This window comes from Sus scrofa, chromosome 1 (genome assembly GCF_054392235.1).
Source record: "Sus scrofa isolate SSC_HxYL_T2T_F1_AM1 chromosome 1, Sscrofa_HxYL_maternal_Yorkshire_Landrace_v2.0, whole genome shotgun sequence".
Classification (NCBI taxonomy): domain Eukaryota; kingdom Metazoa; phylum Chordata; class Mammalia; order Artiodactyla; family Suidae; genus Sus; species Sus scrofa.
Window position 1 is genome coordinate 268,788,640 of NC_139383.1, and position 24,327 is coordinate 268,812,966.

Below are 24,327 nucleotides of genomic sequence, written 5' to 3' on the forward strand. Positions count from 1 at the left end.
TGCAGTTCTTGGAGGACATCTTGGGAAAACAGGGGTGAATGTGGTTTGTTGTGAGGGAAGAACATTGGAAGCAAAGCTCTCAGGAATATTCAGCAGCATGGCTTTCTCTGGAGGTGGCCATTTTGGGAAAATCTGGCCCTACCCAGTCAGTCAGCTCCTGAGAAGCCCCCAGGGAAACAATAATACAGGTGGGATCACAGCCCCCCTGCCCCGCCCCTCAGTAAATAGGCTGCCTAAAGACCCCTCAGGCACACAGCCACCTCTAATCCCATCCAGAGACAAAGCCCCACCCACCAGAGGGATAAGAATCAGCTCTACCTACCAGTGGGCAGGCATCAGCCCTTCCTATCAGGAAGCCTACAGCAAGGCACCATACCAACTTTAGCCACAGGGGGGCAAACACCAGAAGTAGGAGCGGCTACAACCCTATTATCTGTCAAAAGGTCACCACACTAAAAATCTATAAAAATGAAAAGGCAGAGAACTATAACTCCTAGATGAGGGAGAAAGGAAAAACCTCAGAAAATCAGCTAAGCAATGAGGAGATTCTCAGTCTCCAGGAAAAAGACTTTAGACTGTTGATGCTGAAGATGATGCAAGACATTGGAAATAAACTGGAGGCAAAGATGGATAACTTACAGGAAACACTGAGCACAGAGATACAAGATATAAAACTTAAACAAGAAGAGATGCAAAATCCAATAACTGAAATAAAAAATTTACTAGAAGCAGCTAACAGCAGAATACAGGAGGCAGAAGAACGGGTAAATGAGGTGGAGGACAGATTAGTGGAAATTACAGATGCGGAACAGAAAAGAGAAAAAAAAAAGATTGAAAACAAATGAAGAGAGTCTCAGAGAACTCTGGGACAATGTTAAACACACTAACATCCGTATTATAGGGGTGTCAGAAGGAGAAGAGAGAGAGAAGAGGACAGAAGAAATATTCCAAGAGATAATAGCTGAAAACTTCCCTAACATGGAAAAGGAACCACTCACTCAAATCTAGGAAGCACAACGAGTACCATATAAAATAAACCCAAGGAGGAATACACGGAGACACATATTAATCAAACTGACCAAAATTAAAGACAAAGAGAAAATCTTGAAAGCAGCCATGGAAAAGAAACAAATAACATACAAGGAACCCTGATAAGGTTATCAGCAGATTTTTCAGCAGAAACTCTGCAGGCCAGAAAGGAGTGTCATAATGTACCTAACGTGATGAAAGGAAGAAGCCTTCAACCAAGATTACTTTACCCAGCAAGGCTTTCATTCATATTTGAAGGAGAAATCAAAAGCTTCGCAGATAAGCAAAACCTGAGAGAATTCAGCAACACTAAACCAGCCTTACAACAAATACTAAAGGAACTAAGTGAAGTCAGCCATACAATGAAACACCAATATCAAATGCTTTCACTGACACGTGGAATCTGAAAAAAAGGACAGGCTGAAACTTCTTTGCAGAACATATGCTGACTCACAGACATTGAAAAATGTTATGGTCTCTGGAGGAGACAGTCTGGGGAGGGTGGGATGTGCTTGGGTTGTGGTATGGGAATCCTGCAAAATTGGATTGTTATGATCATTATACAACTACAGATGTGATAAATTCATTTGAGTAATAAAAAAATAAATAAAATAGAATATTACATGGGAGAGGACATATTTAGAGTCCAAAATCCCCAGTTCCTACAATTTAAGGGTTGTGGACTGTGGTTGATTTACTTCTTTGAACTTCAATTTCCTAATCTGTGAAATAGGAGTCATTTTGACATTTTAATAACCAACTGCTATGGTAATGGCCAAAGTAGCTCTTGGATGTACATTTTAATCTTCCATGAGAGATGCACACATAAGGAAACACTGCTTTGAGAATGAACATTATACTGACAGTGTTCAAGGAAAATGTTTGTATAAGAGTTCAAATTTTGTTGTAACTAGATAAAGAAAGCATTGTTCCTAGGAGTCAGATTCCAAAGTACAGGCATAGCTTTGTTCTACAGAATTTTGCTTTGTTATTATACTCTTCTCGAAATGGACTTTGACCTATATTCAAGACAGAATGAAGCTAGAAGTTGGAGTCAGGATTTGCAAAAGACCAACGGCAATAAAGGAGAGGGGTGTGAAGAAGAGAAGGGAAACAGTGAGAAAATCATAATTGTATAATCAGTCTCCAGGTGACTCAGATCCCTTCCCCAGCAGCTTCCAAGCCCTATCTGGGTAAACACACATTGTCAGTTGTCAAGACCCTGTGCTCTCCCCTACCTTGTCTGGTGCACCTGTCAGTCACAATTTCTAAGCTCTGACAACGGGGCAGAGTTTAATACTCTGTTAGCTGTCACATCCAAGTATCTGCGAGCAAAGCTACAGCAGCCACAGGCAGAGTTCAGTGAGAACTCTCCAACTGGGATGGGATTCCCAATTCCTGTCATGAAAAGAATGCTAGTGTTTTACAGCAGTGTTTGAGTTTTAACCACCTCGGATATGCTCAAGGAGAGGTCTCCAATTCAATTCTAGTATTTTATAAGATAGCACATATGGGCTTTGAGACAAACCTAAGTTTGTCTAAATAGGTTGCCTTGGGCAAGTCACTGCATGGTTCCTTCTTTTTTTAATTATTCAATAAATTTTATCACATTTAGAGTTGTACAATGATTATCACAACCCAATTTTATAGCATTTCCTTCTTTACAAAAATAATCCTCCTCTACTTGTCTCAAAGAGTTCTTGTGCAAATGATATTATGCGATTAAATTGTAAAAGAGATTAGCTAATTGTTAAGGTCACCATTAATTCAGCAGCCAACCCAGAGTTGGAAATTAGGAATTTCAGCACTCAGTTGAGTAGTCCTTTCGTTATTTCTTCCTGGGGTCAATTTGAACCAAGCAGGGGTCTCAGAAAGAAAAGAACAAGTATTGTCAGTGGTAAGGATAGATATATTTTGAAGTTTTTGTTTTTGTTTTTGTTTTTTGCTGTGCCTGCCACATGCAGAGGTCCTCCAACCAGGGATTGAACCTGTGCCACTGCAGGAGCAGAGCCACAGCAGTGACAATGCCAGATCCTCAGCTTGCTGAGCCACCAGGGAACTCCTGAGGTTAGATATATTTTGAAAATCCCTTCTGTGCCCACCAGATAATTAGAATTAAAATGCTCTATGGCAAATTGACTTCCTAAAGTTAGGGCTGAGATGCCTATCCTACAAAAGGAAGATGACAAACACAAGCTTCCAATTTCCACTAGAGGCTATAATTTCCATAATTCTGTACCCTTAAGGAGGAGAGAGGTCAAAGCATGGTCCATAGCCTTTGGATTAGATACAAGGTTAACAAAGCCCCTACAGGCTTAGTCCCACATCTGAAAAACTACATGGATGCTTCTCAGACTCTTGCAGAAAGAACAGAGTTGTTTTTTTCCCCCTCTATTTCATCACAGAAGGGTTTTTTTTTGGGGGGGGGGTCAAAAATTTTTGTACTATAAAATACAATTAAAGCAAACTGAAAAATTAAATAAAAAGTAGATGTGCAAAATAAAAGATAAAGTTTTATTGTGTTAGATTTGATGGAAATAAAATTGCTTTACCAAATTGAAATGAAAGTCTCCAGAGCCTTTCTCTAAATTTTTATACTTATCTCATCATGGACAGGATGTAGTTTGTGGATCAGCACAAATTGCGGATTTCGCTTTAAATAATACCGCTCTGGAATGTAAACTGGCCACTATGGAGAACAGTTTGGAGATACCTTAGAAATCTATACATAGAACTTCCATATGACCCCGCAATCCCACTCTTGGGCATATATCTGGACAAAACTCTACTCAAAAGAGACACATGCACCCGCATGTTCATTGCAGCCCTATTCACAATAGCCAGGACATGGAAACAACCCAAATGTCCATCGACAGATGATTGGATTCGGAAGGTGTGGTATATATACACAATGGAATACTACTCAGCCATGAAAAAAAGAATGACATAATGCCATTTGCAGCAGTATGAATGGAACTAGAGAATCTCATACTGAGTGAAATGAGCCAGAAAGACAAAGACAAATACCATATGATATCACTTATAACTGGAATCTAATATCCAGCACAAATGAACATCACCACAGAAAAGAAAATCATGGACTTGGAAAATAGACTTGTGGCTGCCTGATGGGAGAGGGAGGGAGTGGGAGGGATGGGGAGCTTGGGGTTATCAGACACAACTTAGAATAGATTTACAAGGAGATCCTGCTGAGTAGCATTGAGAACTATGTCTAGATACTCATGTTGCAACAGAACAAAGGGTGGGGATAAAAATGTAATGTATACATGTAAGGATAACTTGGTCCCCTTGCTGTACAGTGGGAAAATAAAATAAAATAAAATATTATAATTCCAACTAAGTTAAGAAATAATAATAATTCTATATTTAAAAGAGACCACACTTACTATTTTCCCATGTATTGATCTTTACATACATATGTGTATTTCTTTTGTAAGTAAAGACTACATATATACTTTATATTTTAAAATAAATGTAAGAGATGAAAAAATAAAAAAATAAATAAATAATACCGCTCTGTATCACAGCAGAGCTGGAGACCCTAACTGACATTCTGGACTGGGAGCCCTGGAAGAACAGGTGCAGACAATTACAAGATCATTAACACACTATATGATTTATACATGTGTTGTATCTATTGTCTGTTTCTTCCCTCTGGAATGCAGCCTCCATGCAGGGAGTTATTTTTGTGTGTTTTGTAGCCTAGATATCCCCCAAGTGCTAGAATAGGGTCTGGTGCATTGTAATTACTCATAAAATATTTACATATACATGTATGGACAATACAGGGAGTTGTGAGAAAAGGAATAGGAAGAAAAACAGACATTGAAATACACACATACCACATGCACATATGAAGAAAGTTAGTACTGAGAAAATTATGCAACAAAGCTAATCATCAAAATGTGACTACACCATGAAGTAAATTCATTCTGCAAAATGTTTGACAAAGATTCATAGTAAAATGTGCAGGTTGTTCACAGGGAAAAAAAAAAAAAAACTCGAATCACACCAGAAATTAGGAAACAAGCAAAAAAATGAAGTTGCAGAATGTGGACATAAAAGAACCAGTTAGAAATTTTGAAAATGGACACATTTATAGAAAACATATAGAGTGGAATAAATTCTACTTAATAAACAATAAAAAATTAATGATTTGGAATAGAGTAATAAGAACCTAACCCAGAATTCTTCAGTGGAGAAGCATGCATCTTAAAAAAAAAAAAAAAAAAAAAGAGCTATCAAGGATATTTTGAGAACCTCCAACTTAGATGCTTTAAAGAGTCCAGAAGACTTGATGAAAGAAAACAGAGGAAAAATATTTGAAGAGGTAATTATTGGCCCTTTACAGAAATGAAGAAACACAAGTCCACAGATCAAAGATCCACAGAGAAGAATAATTTATACCAAGTAAACACTTACTCATTGAATGAAATGGTATAAGAACTAAGGCAAAAATACAATCTTAAAAACTACTGGAGATTTAAGTCGAAGTGACCACAAAGTAATAGAATTTAGACTGACAAGGTATTTTTTTCCCATTTTGGCAATGATGATGCTCAAAGATCAAAGAGTAATATTTCATTGTATTAAAGGGAAGCATGTTTTAACCCATCATTTTATATCCAGCTAAAATTTTAGTCAAGTGTGAAGGCAAGATACAGCATTTTTAACAATGCAAAGATTAAGAGAGGTTACCTGTCTCAGGTTCTTTGAAGAAGAAAAAAAAATGCAGCATTCCTTTTATTAATAAGGAAATACCAATCCAGGGAATTCCCTTGTGGCAGAGCAGGTTAAGGATCTGGCACTGCCACTGCAGGGGCTTGGGTCACTTCTGTGGTGCAGGTTCGATCTGGGGCCAGGAATTACCGCATGCTGTGAGTGTGTGTGGCCGGAAAAAAAAAAAAAAGGAAATAGTAATAAAAAAATAAAGATGCGATGTGAGATATAAGAAACAAAGTTAATTTTTAAAAAAACTAAATAATGGAGCAATTTCTGTAAGTACAGAATTGATAAAATATCAGTACATTTAATTAACTTTAAGTGTAAAATTAATAATTATGTTTGCATGAAAAATGTAATTCAAACTCTAAAGAAAATTAACATGATGGGGGCTGGAGTTGAGCAGCAAATAGTGTATACTAAGATATTTGTTATGGTCAGGAAAACATATCAAATTCTGAATAATTTTAGTCATCATTAAAAATTTACAATTATTGCTATCCCTTGATATCTGCATGGGGTTGATTCCAGGACCCCTGTGGAATCCCAAATCCACAGATGTTCAAGTCTCTTATATAAAATGGTAAAGTATTTGCATTTAAATTACACATACCCTCCTATATACTTTAATCATTTCTAGATTATTTATAATACCTAATACAAAATAAATGCTATGTAAGTAGTTAGAAATACAATATAAATGCTGTATAAATAGTTGATAGTATGCAGCAAATTCAAGTTTTGCTTTTTGGAACTTTCTGGTATTTTTCCCCATATTTTCAATCTGTGGCTGGTTGTATCCACAGATGTGGAGCCCAAGGATAGAGAGGGTCGATTGTATTTATGTATGTGGAAAATACATTCCTAAAACATCAGAGGGGAATAGTAAATATCGAAAACACATCAATCCTAGCAGAATCAAACAAGAGAAAGAAACAAAAAATATGGTAGAAATAAGTCTAAAAATAGCTACAGTCACCATTAGAGTATATGAATAAAATTTGCCATTATAAGGTATATTATCAGAATGGATTTTCAAAAATATAGTTATAATGTTCCTTAAAAGAGAATCACTTGAAGCAAAAATCAAACAGTAAGTTTGAAAAAGTAAAGTAAATGACATACTATTCGAATACTATTATAACAAAACATTACAAGGTAACATACCAGCAAAATGAAATCCAAGGCAAAAAGATTAGGAGAGATGAAGAAATACCTTACTTAAGAGTAAAATTTAAAAAACATTTACTAAGCAAACATAATTTAAAGAATACTGATGCACCTAACAACATACATTCAGAGTATAAAAGCAAAAGTGATATATATATATATATATATATTTGTCTTTTTAGGTCTGAATCCACAGCATATGGAAGTTCCCAGTCTAGAGGTCAAATCAGAGCTGTAGCCACCAGTCTACACTACAGCGATGGCAACACTAGATCCAAGTCACATCTGCAACCTATACCACAGCTCATGGTAACACTGAATCTTTAACCCACCGAGAGGGGCCAGGAATTGAATCTGCATCCTCGTGGGTGCTAATCAGATTGGCTTCCGCTGAGCCAGAAAGGGAACTCATTATTTTTTTTTTCTTTGCAAAATTGGCAAACAGCCTATCCTTAGTGGGAGCTTTTAAAATATCTGTATCATAAATTAACAGATTAGAAGCTGCTGCTGTGGCACAACAGAATTGGCGGTGTCTCTGGAGTGCTGGGACACAGATTTGATCCCTGGCTTGGCACAGTGCATTAAGGATCAGGCATTTCTGTAGCTCCAGTGTAGATCTGATCCCTGGCCTGGGGACTCCATATGCCACAGGGTGGCCAAAAAAAAAAGAAAAGAAAAAATAAATTAATAGATTTAACAGACAAAAATAGTTAACAAAATTAACAAACTTTGTCATGTGTGTATACTTATTCATACATGTACATACGCTATATACAAAAATTGGTAATATAATTTTTCTAAAATATACAAAATATATCTATCTACACATATTTATGACATGTGGTCATAAATAAATTATCAAATATTTTAAAGAGTTGATATTGAATAGGTTATGTCTTCTTTCTACAATGTAAATAATTTAGACATTGATAATAAGGTAGTGAAAATGTACTTGACATTTGGTAAGATAAGAGAAACATATATTTTGACAAGCTTCTTGACTGGACATTGGCATCATCCAGGGAGACTATTAAGTACTGATGCCTGGATCTCACTCCTAGTGATTCTGATGCAATTGGTCTCTAGGGTGTGCAAACTGGGATTCTAATGTGGAGTTAAAGCTGAGTACAGTGATCCCTTGTTATCCACAGGGGATTGGTCTAGGACCGCCTACTCCCAACCCCTTCAGATGCTCAAGATCTACATTTATAATGGCAAAGCATTTGTGTGTAACCTACACATACCCTCCTGGATATCTTAAACCATCCCTAGATTATTTATAATAACTTACACAATGTAAATGCTATGTAAATTGTTGTAAATACAGTGTTAACGTTATGTAAATAGTTGTCAGTGAGTGGCAAACTCAAGTTCTGCTTTTTGGAACTTTCCAAAATTAAAAAGAAAAAATAAATCGTTTGATCTGCAGTTGGTTGAATCCACAGATGTGGAACCTGTGGATACAGAGGGCATACTGTACCACTAACTTAAGGTCTGCTAATATTTCCACCCTTCCTAGGTTAAAGCCTTTAAAGACATTATCACATAGACAAATGCTTTTATTTCTCTTCAAGAGTTATCAAAATACAATCTTCACTGAAATCCAAGTGTCTGGTGAGGTAATCACCACAGCAGCTGTCAAAGTGTCTGCAGTCACTGTGACCAAATTCCTCCATCTGTGCTTTATTTCCTTGGTTTACTATCAAGCACACATCTTAATTGACCCTTACACAGAACGCATCTGACTGAGAGCGGCTGGAGTCTCCATATGTGAAGGGGTCTGAGTCAATCATTTTGCCCATCTTCTCCTGGGAAGAAAAAGTAGCAGACACGCTGAAACACTTCTCCTCTATCTAATCCCAAGGCTGAATGTGATGGGGATGGAGTTCTCCCTGAAGAGGAGTGAACTGGAGCAAAATCCAAATGTTCTGGAGTGAGCCAAAAGCAAGGATGGATGACTGAGATTTTTACAAATAGATTTCAATATGGTTTAACACTGTAAGTAATAACATATAATGTATGAATGTGTGAGCTTTGAAATTAGATCTATTAGGAACAAGTTCCAGCTAAGTCAAGAGCTATGTCTCCTGGGACCCATTGTTTATCTGTAAATTTTATGACGTTTAAATGAGATGATGTGGATAAAGTACTCAGCTCAGTGCCTGACACATAGTAAGTATGTGGTACTTAGTATTCATTACTATTGTTATTACTATTATTATTTAGTAATTTTTCAAAGATATATATCACAAGGGTCATTCTAGCTGTCAGTGTTTGGAAGCTAATGCATCTTCCATTAGAGAGGTGATAGAATGGGCTGGAGCTATGAAAATGTCTTAGAAAGTGAGAAATATAAAAATATCAGTCCAGAGAGGGAGAGAGAGTTTTACCATTGACATACCTCAGACACACCATTTCCAGGTTTTGGACAGTGATCTTCCTGGAGAAAGGCTCACTCTAATGGGGCAAGGCAAAGCTGCAAGCTTCAGGAGGGTGATTTGTAGATACTTTTTCATGTCATTACCCCAACCAAGAGAACAAAAAAAACATTTAAATTTTAAGTAGCCCACATCTACTCCCTGGATTTACATCTCTCCTCTCCAACAAGACCTGGACAGACACCTATGGATTCTGCTGCTTCTTCCTCCTCCTCAAATATGATTTGCAGGTTTTAATGTGGGCCTTCTAGATTACTTTCTTCTCTAATAATCCATCCTCTTCTAAGACTCCAATCTAAGTCTTCTGTACTACATTTTTAAAAAAAAATCTTTTTAGGGCTGCACCTGAGGCATACGGAAGTTCCCAGGCTAGGGGTCGAATTGGAGCTGTAGCTCCAGGCCTACACTACAGCCAGCAGCAATGCCAGATCCAAGCTGCATCAGCAACCTACACCACAGCTCACCCTTAACCCACTAAGCAAGGCCGGGGATTGAACCCACATCCTCATGGATACTAGCTGGTTTCATTACCACTGAGCCACGACAGGAATGCCTGTCCTATTTATTTTTTATTTTTTTTATTTTTATTTTTTGGCTTTTTAGGGCCACACTGGTAGCAAATGGAGATTCCCAGGCTAGGGGTCCAGTCAGAGCTCAGTTGCTGGCCTATGTCACAGCCACAACAATGTAAGATCTGAGCTGCATCTGCAAACTACACCACAGCTCATGGCAACGCCGGATTCTTAACCTACTGAGTGAGGCCATGGACCGAACCTGCGACCTCATGGTTCCTAGTCAGATTCATTTCCTCTGTGCCACGATGGGAACTCCCTTGTCCTACTCTTTTATGTATAGAGTTGTCTCTTTTCCATTCATAAGATACACCAGAAAATTTGCTTACCCCTGCTCTGCATGAAGGCTTATATCTGCATGGAGGCAATAACACCTCTTCATTGTCCAAGAGTATTTGTTGAGTATCTACTTACTATGCATACTGTGCTATGTGTTAGGGGTGTGGGAAGTAAGAATCTCTATCTTAAGAACACAGTTTAGTAGAAAAATGATAGAAACAGGTTATGATGGAAATGCAGAGAACCCAACCCAGCCTACTGAGCACCTGAACTGTGGCAGTTCTAATTAAGATGTACTGAAAGTTTAAAATACACGCAGAATTTCAAAAACTTAGTCCTGAAAAAGAATGTACGGTGGGTCATTAATTATGATATTGAATACATGTTAAAATGTAAAATATTTTTGATATATTAAGTAAAACTACTATTTAAATTAATTTTACTTGTTTATTTTTACTATTTAATGCGTGGCTACTAGAAAAACTAAAATTATATATGTACCTTGCATTTTTGACTTGCATTACTTTTCAATTTTTCTGAAGCACAATGTGCTTCATTTAGAGGCCTTTAAAAGACAATGTATGATCATATTTAACAATACTTCCCAAAGATGGATATTTCCTTAGTGGAGAGAAACACTAAACACTGAAAGCACTTCCATTAAAGTTAGAAACAAAGAACTACTCACCATCAACAAAAACAACAATCGCCAAAAATCTCATAGCTATTAATCTTTTTTTTTTTTTTTTTCAGAAGTGACAAAAGAAAGCAACACAGATATAAACACTGGGAATGAATATGTAAAATTATCACTGTTGTAGATAATATGATAATATATCGGAAAACCTAAAAGAATAAAGTGAAACCTATTACAAATAATCAGAGAATTCAATAAAGTGTGCAGGAACAAGACTGATATACTGAAATCAATAACATTCACAATACCAATAACACAGAACAATTAGAAAATAAAATGTATACATCTAAGGATAACCTCACCCCCTTGCTGTACAGTGGGAAAATAAAAATAAAATAAAAAAAAAGAAAATAAAATGGAAAAAAAAGGATCAATTTTAAATAGTAATAAATAAAAAAGTGCCCAAGATCAGGATCTATACAAAGGAAAACTGTAAAATATTCTTGAAAACTGGAACAAGTAGGAAGACAGACCACGTTCTTGGACAGGAAATCTCCTATATTTTTTAATTAAATTTTTATTCTGAAGTGAGTGTAGATTCACATATTGTTGTAAGAAATAATATAGAAAGATTTTATGTATACTTTACCCAGTTTCTGCCAATGGTAACACATGGCAAAACTATACTACAATATCACGAACGTGATATTGACATTGAAACAGTCAAGACACAGGACATTTCCATCAACACAAGGATTTCCACTGGGGTCTTTTAGAGGCATAGTCCATCCCCCCTCTTTCCATTTCTAACCCCTGGCAACCACCAACCTGTCTTCTATTTCTATAATTTTATCATCTTAAGAAAATTAGGTAAATGGAGTCATGGAGTATGTAACATTTAGGGATGAAATTTTTTTACTCAGCATAATTATCTAGAGATTATCAAGAGCTGTACATCAATCAATTACTCCTTTTTCTTAGTGAGTTGTATTGAATGATACACATGCACCACAATTTGTTTAATCGTTCATTCATTGATTAACAACTGGATTGTTTCCAGTTTGGGACTATTATGACTAAAATTGCTGGGAAATTTTGTGCACAAATTTTGGTGTGATCTAAAGTTTTTATTTCTCTGGGATAAATGCCCAGCAAGTCACATGCTGAGTCTTTTGATATCTGCATATTTAATTTTTTAAAGAAACTGTCAAAATATTTTCTAAAGTGATGGTACCATTTTACATTCACTCCAGCAACACATCAGTGACAGTTTCCTCATATCCCTACCAGCACTGGATGCCACTATTTTTCATTTTAGGCATTCTGGTAGGCAGGTAGAACTATCACGTTGTCATTTTATTTAATTAATTAATTTATTTATTTATTTTATTATTATTATTATTATTATTGTCTTTTTGTCCTTTTAGGGCCACACCAGCTGCATATGGAGTTTCCCAAGCTGGGAGTCTAATCAGAGCTGTAGCTGCCAGCCTATACCGGACCCACAGCAATGCCAGACCTAAGCTGCATCAGCAACCTACACCACAGCTCACAGCAACGCCAGAACCTTAACCCACCTTAGGCCAGCGTTCGCAATCTCATGGTTCCTAGTCAGATTCATTTCCACTGCGCCACGACGGGAAATCCTCACATTGTCATTTTAATTTGCAGTTCTCTGATGGCTAATGATGTTAAAAATTCTTTCCTGTGCATATCTGTTAAAATATATGTTCATGTCTGTGAGGCTTTAATATTCCGGAAACTAGTCCTCTGATGGATATTTTGCTTGCAAATGTTTTCACCCAACCTGTAACTTCTCTTTTCAAACTTTTAACAAGATCTTTTTCAGGAAAAAAAAAGTCTTAAATGCTAATGAAGGTGAATTAATAAATTTATTTTATTTTCCTTTTCTTTTCATGGATTGTACTTTTGGTATCTCGCAGCCATGGCATATGGAGGTTCCCAGACTAGGGGTCAAATCGGAGCTACAGCCACCAGCCTAGGCCACAGCCACAGCAATGCATGATCCCAGCCACATCTGTGACCTATACCACAACCCACAGCAACTGGTGGGTCCCCAACCCACTGATCGAGGCCAGGGGTCGAACCTGCATCCTCATGGCTACTAGTGGGATTTGTTTCTGCTGAGCTGCAAGGGAAACTCCCTAAAGAACTCTTCACTTAGCATTAGTGTTCCCTGAATTTCAAAGCTCTTTTATTACCTACATACTTGTATAAGAATTCTTTGCTTAGGCTCAGATCCCAAAGATACACGCCTATGTTTTTTTCCAAAAGATTTATGGTCTTACATTTTACATTTAAGTCGGATCTGTTTTAAGTGACTTTTTTTTTTTTTTTTTTGTCTTTTTTTGCTATTTCTTGGGCCACTCCCGTGGCATATGGAGGTTCCCAGGCTAGGGGTCTAATCGGAGCTGTAGCCTCTGGCCTACGCCAGAGCCACAGCAACTCAGGATCCGAGCCGCGTCTGCAACCTACACCACAGCTCACGTCAACGCCGGATCATTAACCCACTGAGCAAGGGCAAGGACCGAACCCGCAACCTCATGGTTCCTAGTCGGATTCGTTAACCACTGCACCACGACGGGAACTCCTGTTTTAAGTGACTTTATAAGATGTGTGGTTTAGGTTGAAGTTCTTATTCTCCCTCACCCCACCCACTGAGGATTTCCAATTGCTCTAGCACCATTTGTTGAAAAGGCTGTCTTTTCTCCCTTGAATTGCTTTCACACCTTTGTCAAAAATCAATTGGCCATATTTGTGTGGATTCAGTCTCAGTTCTTTGTTTTTCATTGATCAATGTGTCCATTTTCCCACCAACATCACACGTTTGTGATGACTGTGGCTATAGAGCAAATCTTGAAACCAGACAGTCCGATTCCTTCAGTTTCTTCTTTTTTTCAAAATTATTTTTACCTATTTTAGTTAATTCCCCTTTTCAGATAAACTTCAGAATAATCTCGTCTATATACACAAAAAATCCTGCTGAGACTTTGATAGAAATTTTGTGAAACCAATGTGTCGACATGGAAAGAAAACTGACATCTTTACTATGTTGAGTTTCTCAATCCATGAACATGGTGACTTAGTTAAATCTGCTTTGATTTCATTCATTGCTGTTACCATAGTTATCAGCATAGATGTCTTAAACATGTTTTATTAGATTTAATCCTATATATATATATTTATATATATAATATATATACGTACATATTTTAGTGATTTTGAATGGCATGGTACTTTTAATTTCAACGTTCATGTGTTCATTGCTGGTATAAGAACAACATGGTTGGAGTTCCCATAGTGGTGCAGCAGTAACGAACCTGACTGGTATCCCTGAAGATGCAGGTTCGATCCCTGGTCTTGCTCAGTGGGTTAAGGATCCGGCGTTGCCGGGAGCTGTGGTGTAGGTCACAGATGTGGCTGTGGTATAGGCTGGCCGCTGAAGCTCCATTTTGATTCCTAGCCTGGGAACCTCCATGTGCTTTGGGAGCAGCTCTAAAAATTAAAAAAAAAAAAAAAAATGAACAACATGATCAATGAATTCTGTAGAAGTGTTTTGTTTTCCAATGTTTTAAGATCATCTTGTTATATTTCTGGTATTGATTTTTAGTTTTGGTCTCTGCATGGAGAATGCATTCTACTTGATACCAATTTATTTAAATTTGTTAAAATTTGTTTTATGTCTGAGCAGGCGGTATAACTTTGGTATATGTTTCACAGATTTTTTTTTTTAAATGTGTATACTTGATGTTGGGTGTTAACACTGTATAAGCTTTAATTAGATGCTGTTTTTTGATGGTATTGTTGGGTTATTCTATATATCATTGCTTATTATTTTGTCTGGTTGTTCTGTCAATTGCTAAGAAATGGATTACAGTCACCACCTATAATTGCAGATTTGTGTGTTTATCCTTTAAGTTACATAGTTTTGTCTTCATATATTTTACACTTCTGCTGTTTGCTGCACATGCATTTGGGGTTGGTTGATACGTCTTGGTGGATTCACCCTTCTATCACTATAAGGTCTTCTCCATTTTTTGTAATTTTCTTTGTTCTGAGGTCTATTTATCTGATATTAATTCCTGCCTTCTCTTGATTAATGGTTGCAAGATGTATATTTTTTCATTATTTTACTTTTTACCTATCTATATCATTACATTTGAAGTGAGTTTCTTATAGACGTCACACGGATGATACACATTTTAAAATCCAGTCCCTTCCTTCCTTCCTTCCTTTATCTTTTGATGGCCATACCTATAGCATATGGAAGTTCGTGGTCCAGGGGTCCAATTGAAGATGCAGCTGTGACCTATGCCACAGCCACAGCCACATCAGATCCGAGCCTCGTCTATGACATATGCTGCAGTCACTTATTAGCTATAGCTACCTATTATCTATAGTGTTTTTGAGTGTATTTCTTTTACCACTGGTTGCTCTAGGTATTACTTTTTTTACCATTTATTTCAGCACTTGAGAAACATTGTGCCATTTCTGTTTACTTCCAGTCTCTGATGAGAACTTTTCTGTAATTAAAAATGTTTTCCCCACCCAACTTCTTCATAGCTAAAGCATTATTTCTCTCACTCCTTCAAGAATTTCTTTGTATAATTTTTTCCCAGATTTTTTTTTTAGAAGTTTGACTATAATGTTCCCTTATGGATTTATTTGGGATTTTCCTGCTTGGGGTTTTCTCATCTTTTTGAATCTGTGGAAAGACAATTAAAACTATATCATAGTTCCCACTGTTACACAGCAGGTTAAAGATCCCATATTGACTCTGTGGTGGCACGGGTTCAATTTCTTGCCTGGCTCAGTGGGTTAAGGATTTGGTGTTGCTGCAGTTGTAGTGTAGGTCACAGCTGCAACTCAGATTTGATCCCTGGCTTGTTAACTTCCATATGCCATGGGTGTGGCAAAACAAACAAAGAAAACTATATCAAGGCAATAATTTTCCCTTTTCAGATTATCCAAGATCCAAAAGTCTGACTACACACTTTATTGATGAGGATATCTGGAAATAGGCAATCTTACATAATCCTAGTAGGATTCTAATTTGCAAGAACTTTGTGGGGAAAAATTTGAAAGTATACATTTAAATCATAAATGTGCTTACTCATTAATAATGATTTTACTTGTAGTAATGTATTCTATACAGATACTTAAGTGCATTCAGAAAACAGAGAACATCTGTCCACCTTTGATGCAGACAACTGTGTTGCTGGGGGATGGGGTAATACATCCTTTTGAATTTTGAACTATGTTATGTTTTAGCTATTAAAGGGCACAGTTAAGAATCCTTAGTCAAATATTACTTTGTGTTAGGATTCCCCATAAAAAAATATTAGAGGAGGAGAGCAGAGTATGATTAAAGACATTGTGATTTTTTTTTTTTGTCTTTTTTAGGGCTGCACCTAAGGCATATGGAGTTTCCCATGCTAGGGGTCAAATCAGACCTGTAGCTGCTAGCTTACACCATAGCCACAGCAACACCAGATTTGAGCCATGTCTGTGACCTACACCACAGCTCATGACAATGCCGGATCCTTAACCCACTGAGAGAGGCCAGGAATTCAACCCGAGTTCTTGTGGATCCTAGTCAGATTCATTTCTGCTGAGCCATGATGGGACTCCTTTTGATCATTTCGATAGTTGAGAGAATATACAGTGAGAAGTTCAAAAATATGGTGAATTGGTTAAGTGTGCAGACATACCAAGAAGCTTATGCACACTTGGTTACTTCCTAGCTAGAAGACTGCATACTGTTTCTTTAAATGTTCTGAGCTTTAGTTTCCACGTATGTAAAATGGTGATAATAAAACCAGCCTTGTGTTGTGAAGAATAACGATATAATTTGCCATATACATACACAGAGTATGACACATGAGGCAGTCAATAAAAGAAAATTATTCTTTTTTTCATTTCTTGTATTTATAACAATACATACCTGAAATCTTATTTTATAAAAAGTAGGATTATACCATAAAAGTATAAAAAACTATTCTGAAAATTTTAACCTTGATTTAAAATTTCATGAGCCCTTTTCCCTGTCAAGGCATATGATTTTACCTCAATTTTTAAATGGCTAAGTACCGATCCTTTGTATGCAAGTACTATGATTCATGTCATTATTCCATAGACAAGTACTTTTAGGTTTTTTCTGATATTCTATTCTTACAAATAAGGCTGAGTGAACTCCTTAAACCTATATTTTTTGCACTTATTCTGTAGGATATTTTCCTATATTAGATTATTGTTATTTCTATTTAAGTGATCACAAAATTTAGTTAACAAGTGAATTTTCTCTCATTAGTCAGCAAAGCTCCTCAGAACTCTTTGCTTTTCATTTCAAAATGGGTCCATTTGAAGGTATTGCTCTGTAGGACTAGAGGGCGAAAATCACCATTGTGACCCCAGTGGAGAATGTCCTGGTCTCTGCAGTGTCTCTAATCACTCTCTTCAATGATGGATGCTGAAGGAGATAGATGCCTGTTGGCTGGGTAATTTCTACAGAGCTATAAGGGTAGATTATTTTTAAGTGAGCAAAACTCAAGCAGCACATTCTGGTAATGAGGTGGGAAGTCGAGTAATGAGCAGAGTTCAGGGTATGAAAACATCATGATAAAGAAAACTGCTTTTGAGCGGAATGACTGGGAGAGTGATTAAGGGGTAATGTTGGGAATGAAATGATCCCAGGCACAGCAGAAACAGCACAGAACCACGGAGCTTAGATGGGCTTTAAAGGTCACCTAGTCCTTTTCCTCCTTCTAGGTAGAATTACCAACTGTTAGAGTAGGAAGCTGTCTAGAGACACATGGATCTGTGCCAATCAATAGGAGTCTGTGCAACCCCACAGATAAAGCCTTGGGGGTTCAAGAAGACTATGAGCCTTTTATTCAGAAGAGTTTTAAATATACAAAATAAATCAAATGAACAAAAACATAGCAGAATAAAGTAGCAAATGGCTATCTACTCAGCTGCCTATAATTAACAAATATTTAGATTGTCACTATGCCTTACACCTAAGGAATAAAACATACGCGGGTAACACTGAAGACAGCCTCTCACCACTCCCTCTTCATTCATCCCACTAGAATGTTGTGTGTGTGTGTGTGTGTGTGTGTGTGTGTGTGTGTGTGAATATAGAGTTAGCAAAAATGGCTGTCATACATCTTTCCCTTTCTTGCATGCTCCAGCATCATTCTTAGCAAGAGCTAGGGTCTATTTCCTCTTCCCTTGAAACTGGGATTGTGACCTGCATTGGCCAAAAGAATATGGCAAAGGTGAGATTTTAGGGCTTCTGACTCGAGGCCTTAAGAAGTCTGAAAACCTCTGAGCCTTCCCTCCACAAAGCCAGGTATCATGCGAGAAGGCCAACTGCCCTGAGATCACTATTTAATGAGAGAACCTAAGTTAGACCACATGCTAAGGCTACAGGAAAGAACATTGAGGTTCCAAGCATGTGAATGCATTCTTGGAAATTCTAGCCTAGACTACCTGTCAGCTGAATTTAGCTGAGTGAGAGACCCCATCCAATGCTACATGGAACAAAGATTCATCACACGGATCCAGGTTAGCCAATGGAATTATGAGAAAAAAGTACATTATTATTTTAAATAACTAAGTTCAGAGGTAGTTGAATATACAGCAATAGATAAATAAAATATGCATATATATTTATACCAATAAAATATTAATAATGTACATAACAAGAGCTGCTTCTACTAATGGGCAAATAAACTTTTACCAAACTGGCCCTCCCATGGATAATGATAAATAATGGACAAAATATTAAAAAACAGCTACTTCAGGGCAATGGAGAAGGACCAGAAGTAGGTGTATCCTGGTGGGGAGTTTTCACTTAGAGGAAAAATGAGGTGTTCCTTTTTATAGCTTATCTCAGCATGAGGTCAGTCCCTAAGCTGCACCATGCAGGGCAGTTAAAACTCTGATAGAAGGCACACAGCCTTTCTGGCTTCAAAATCAGAGGTTAGAGTTTGAGGCAATCATATTTGCTGGGAATGAGAGGCAGATTTTGGAAAGGGCAGAGCTAGAGATGGACAGCTTAAATTCTATATGTAAACTCTTACCGAATCTCTGTCTGACAATTCATTCGATCATTCAGGCATGGGGTAGAGTTTAAATAAGCTGGCTATGGCTAAAAGAACTGAACTTTAAGCTGCTGTCCAAGAGACAGAGTTTGCATTCTTCACCCAACCACGTTATCTTCTGTTACAACATACAAACCAACCCACTCACTTTTTGAAAGAATCTGCCATCTCCATATAATAATACCTGCCACATCCAGGAGATAACCAAAGATGACTTGATATATGAAGGAATGAGAGCATGAGATACATCTTCAAGGGTACAATGACTTTACCAACAGCAGAATTTATGTATTTTACACATGTTATCCTCATGGCAACTCTATTCTGTTGGCACAACTACCTCATCTGTCAATAGGAATCAAGGGAGCAGAAACAGGTTTAAGTATTTCAGGCAAAGAGAAATCAAACGCATAAATAGAACTGAACTTGGAGCTATTAACTGAACTATTAATAGTTAGAAGGACCAGAACACCTCTGCCCCCGACCCCTCTAAAAAAAGGGTAGTGTTGACCTGGTATAAAGAACTATAAGAAATCACTGTGACACTAATTCTCCTCACAAGGTCATCTGTTGCTGCAATTTGCAGGAGTTGGCTATTGTACAGCTACTACAAGAGCCAGATAGGGCCACCACTGTCACTGAAGGAAAGTTCCCTTGCCTGATGCTATCAGCATCACTGCCATTGTAGAAGTCTCTTTAGTCTGCTGCTATCCCTGAGGCTAGAATCAAAAGAAGAATGGCTCTTCCTTTCTTCTGTCCTAATGTCTTATAGAAGTGCTTTCCATTGGTGGAACCTACATTGGAACACTGCTTGTAAGGAGGTAGAAGAAATGGAGTTTCTAATCTTCTAGGCCTTGATAATTTAGGGGAGACATTAGAAGGACAGGGATAGTGTAAATATGAATAGATATGATTTAGCACAATTGCCATTATTATTTATAGAACAGACAGAATTTTATGGAGCATGCCCAAGATCACACATCTAGGAAGCGGTGGTGAGCATTTGAATTCAGAAAGCTTAACTCTAGGGGTTGTGTTCTTAATCTACTGGACATCTACCTTGTTTTTAATTATTTAAAATTATAAACAGAGAATATTTTTGTCTTTGGGTCCATATGTTAATTGTTTTACTAATGGGTTAAAAAGAATTAATTTTGGCAATCCTTAGATTTTCTAAATTACAAAGTTACAACAAAGACTACCATTTAATTTCTAAGCCTGCATTTATATTTGTTTTTCATAATTATGTCAATGCCAGATTATGATGCCAAGTGACAGCATTTAACCTTTAATATGTTGGTAAGCAAGCCTGACAGCATGTAGCATTCCCATCCTAATGTCAAAATGACAATATTTGTTCTGCATCTGCCAATGTATTCATTAATCCTTTAACAATATAATGACAAAATTACTCTTTCTTAGCAATGAGTTGTATTCAAAAGATGTTTCCATAGACTAAAAAATTAATTTATTGACTTAGTTGATAAATTAAGAATTTAATTTGACATCGTGAAAATGATTCAGTGAAGGGGAGTGTCACACTATCTTGAATGTTGCAGGCTAATGAGAAAACTGTCCTGCCAAACACTTCACAATAAATGATGCATTTGAGAGCCAAGTGACCTCATGACAAGCCATAGGGACAAACAGTCCTTGGCAGTTTAAACAAAGAAAAGTGGTGGGAGAATTGAGTCATTACAAGGCACACAACCGTGGTCCTGAAAGAGAACAAAATAAAACGTGTGCCTTTGCCCTACCTGTCATATTTAGGTTTGGATCAAAACTGGAACATAGATCTTTTCTTTACATGTATTATTTAATATGTGTTTAGCAATAAACTCGTGAGCAAAAACAGGAAGAATTCATGTATGTATAAGTAAATATATATAAATAAAAACACATATTTAATAACCTATTGTAACTTGTTATTATCAAGGTTGGTTCTGCTATAGTAACTGATTCCAAAAATTTAGTTTTTAACTCTATCAGTGTTTAGTTCTTACTAGCATAATTCAAATTGATAGGTGGCTCAACTTCATGTAATACTTCAGTCTTTTTATATCTTGAAATGCTGCCATTCTCTGAGCCTTGTCAGCATCATCGTCTATATCCAGCTGTAAGAAAGGAAGAACTCAGAAGCTTAAATGGGTCAGTGTGGAAGTGAAATAGATAATTTCCATTCACATGCCTTAGAGATTAAACAGACTGTGCAGTCTTATTTGCCTAAAAAAATCACAGGACAGAGTTTGGGAGTGCCAGAACAACTGGAAAGTAAAAGGGGGAAATGCTGGAAGACAGGGAACCACAGAAAACAAATTCCAAAATCTGAGTACAGGGGTTCCCATCCTGGCTCAGTGGAAACGAATCTGACTAGTGTCCATGAGGATGCAGGTTTGATCCCTGGCCTTGCTCAGTGGGTTAGATCTGGTAGTTAAATATATATAATGATAAAAATGTCATTTCATCAAGAAGCCATTATGACCTAAATGGGTATCTTTTTAAGTTTCAGGAATTTAGGAATATATTTTTAATTTTAGCTTTTTTCTCTATTGAGCTTTGTTTTGTCTTTATTTCCTATTAAAAATAATTGTGCATTTCTAGGTACTATAGACAAGAGGGGGACAGTGTGCATGTCTTTAGAAAGCCAAATGCCTGCCCTAAAAATCATAGACCAGCACAAACCTTATATGATGGATTTTAGCAGCTATATAAGAGATTAATCTCTGGTGGAGGACAAAAGTAGAGTCAGAAAACAGGTGAAAGTAGGTGAGAAAAATGACTACCATGTAGTAAGCACACACTATCACCAAGGCTCCTGCTGAATACTTTATATACATCACATATCTAATTCTTGCAATATCTTATAAGTATAATTTTGCTAGTTTTAGATTTGAGGATACTGTTCAAGATTACATAACTTATAGACAATAGAGATGAGTTACAGATTCTATTTGCCATGACTCTAAAGTCTATATTTCTATGTCACCCAACAAACTTCTAACAATGAGTAAGACATACACTAAAAAATATGGGGGGAAATAATGCACCTGTGACATAGCAAGACTGTGACATGCAAGTCTGATCATTAAAATGACTGAGAAAGGCAAGGAAAACAAGCTGGAAAAGGAAGAGGAAAGAGGAGTTAAACAATTTTTCAGAATTAAACTCTGGTGCCAGATTGTAGGCTCACTCTGTCACCTACTCCTTGGGTTGCCTTAGACAAGACTCCCTTTCTGAGTCTCAATTTCCTCATCTAAAAAATGAGGGAAGTAGAGGGACAGATTTTTGAAGATGGCATCCAGATCGAATTTTCCATCCTTCTCAAACCAGGCTACCAATTTCCCCATGCCAGGCATAGAGGCCGAAAAATGCATGGCAGGACCAAGTCAAATATGCATCAGCAGGAGAAGCAAAGGTAGAGAAACCACCTTAGGCCAAACTCGTTAACAGTTGTTTCATTAATCACAGTTTGTGTTTCAAATCCAAAGACAATCTGTCCAATTAACATTAAAGCTCTGGCAGCCATGGGGAGACCTTTAGGAAAGGGCAATTTGACACAATTGCTAATAATGGTCACGTTTAGAAAAGTGAATCCCAAACACAACATTCTCCTGGTGACAGTTTGAGTTATGTCCAAAGAGGGATCACAGGCTTCAGGCACCCGCCACAATCTAACCCTTTCTCCCCACCTAGGCTCACTGCCCTGGATGCTTTCACACGCCAGCTGCCTTGGCAGGACCAGTTTTCCAGAACACACCACTGTCATTCATAGTTTTGTATCCTTGCCCATTTGAACTCACAGCCTGTGTCAAACTCAGGTTCATGTGTCCAATGCACAGTGAAGCCAAACAAACCAAAACTCTGGAGTTTGGAGCAGAGAAAGGGTTATTGCAAGGGTCAAGCAAGGAGTAGGGATGCCTCGTGCCCAACAGACCTAAACTCCCCAGTGGCTTTCAGGGATGAATTTTTTAAGGCAAAATTTGAGGGCTGCAGAGTATGTGACTTTCTTCTGATTGGCTGGTAGGGAGAAAACAGGTGGGTGTTCTAGGAGTCATGTGCTCAGCCTGAAGCTACCACCCTCACCCTGGGGTGGGGTGGGGGGCTTAGTTTCAGTAGAATTCAAATATAGGTATCAGATTATTATGTTTATCCATGGGAAAGGAGCTAGATCTCTCTTTATAGCTGCACTATTGTTTCTTAACTGCTTTTTATTTGGTTCTTCATTCCCTCAATTTTCTAATTAGTAACTGTTTGAATCTGCCCTTTGTAACTCAGGGAAGGCCTGCACAGAAAAGATTTTCATACTCAGGTGGGCCCCACAGAGTCCTGTTCTGTTTCAAGCCTACACGCCCCCCCAATTATTTTGCCACTCGGTCTAAGCCCCTCCATATTATATTTCCAGTCATACTCATTTCAACAAACAATTACTAAGATGTTTTGAGACTTGGGTTTGAATCTCATTGCAATCAATCATGGACTTAGACATGCTTTATGTTTTTCTTTTCTTTAGGGAATGAACTACGCCAATGCCATAGCCACAGCAACGCAGGATCTGAGCTGAGTCTGCAACCTATGCCACGGCTCATGGCAACGTTGGATCCTTAACCCACTGAGCAAGGCCAGGGATCGAACCTGCATCCTCATAGATGCTAGTTGGGTTCTTAACCCAATGAGCCACTACAGGAAATCCTTATTTTCAAATAATGCATATGTACAGACAAAAACATTCTAATACTACCAAGGGCTATACAGCAAAACCTAAATCTCCCTTTCTAACTACCAGAATCCTCCTTGGATTAGTAATCTCAGTTACTAATATCTTCTATTTTCTTCCAAAAGTGCCCATACAAGAATATAAATAAACTTTCCCCCAACACCAATAGTAATATATTAGGCACACTAGTTTATACCTGGCTGAACAAAGTATCTTGGAGATTGTTCCATATCAGTACATATAATAAAATTTGCCTCTCGGAGCATCAGTGCCTTTCTAGGTGAAGTGGCAGAATAAACTGACTCAATCCTAGCTCTTAGGTGCCTCCTCTGGGTACATGCCTACTCTGAGTGCATAGCTCTTAGGACCCTGCCTTGTATTGTCTATTACTACTTTGTTCAACTCTGCCAACAAATTATTAGTATTTGAAGAATGAATGACTATGACACTAAGAAACACTGTAGATGTGTGATGGTTACTTTTATGTGCCAGTTGCCTGGGAGAAGGGAGGCTGAGCTATCTGGTCAAGCATTCTTTCTGGGTGTGTCTGTGAGGGTGTTCAGGAAGAGATGAGGAGGATTTGAATTGGCAGAGTGCGTAAAGAAGGTCACCCTCA

General features: G+C 37.5%; 1 protein-coding gene across 2 annotated transcripts in view; it reads right to left on the bottom strand.

Annotated features, from left to right (window-relative positions):
- The window catches only part of LOC110257084 (uncharacterized), a 485,227-nt gene that overhangs the window by 31,776 nt on the left and 429,124 nt on the right, over positions 1 to 24,327 (bottom strand). The window contains exon 7 of one of the 2 annotated variants that reach the window (XM_021075740.2): positions 17,761 to 21,111. The exons of the other annotated variant lie outside the window; for it this stretch is intronic. The gene's annotated coding sequence lies outside the window, so the exon portion shown is untranslated. Of the gene's footprint in view, positions 1 to 17,760; positions 21,112 to 24,327 lie in introns of those variants that run through there. 2 annotated transcript variants of the gene reach the window in all.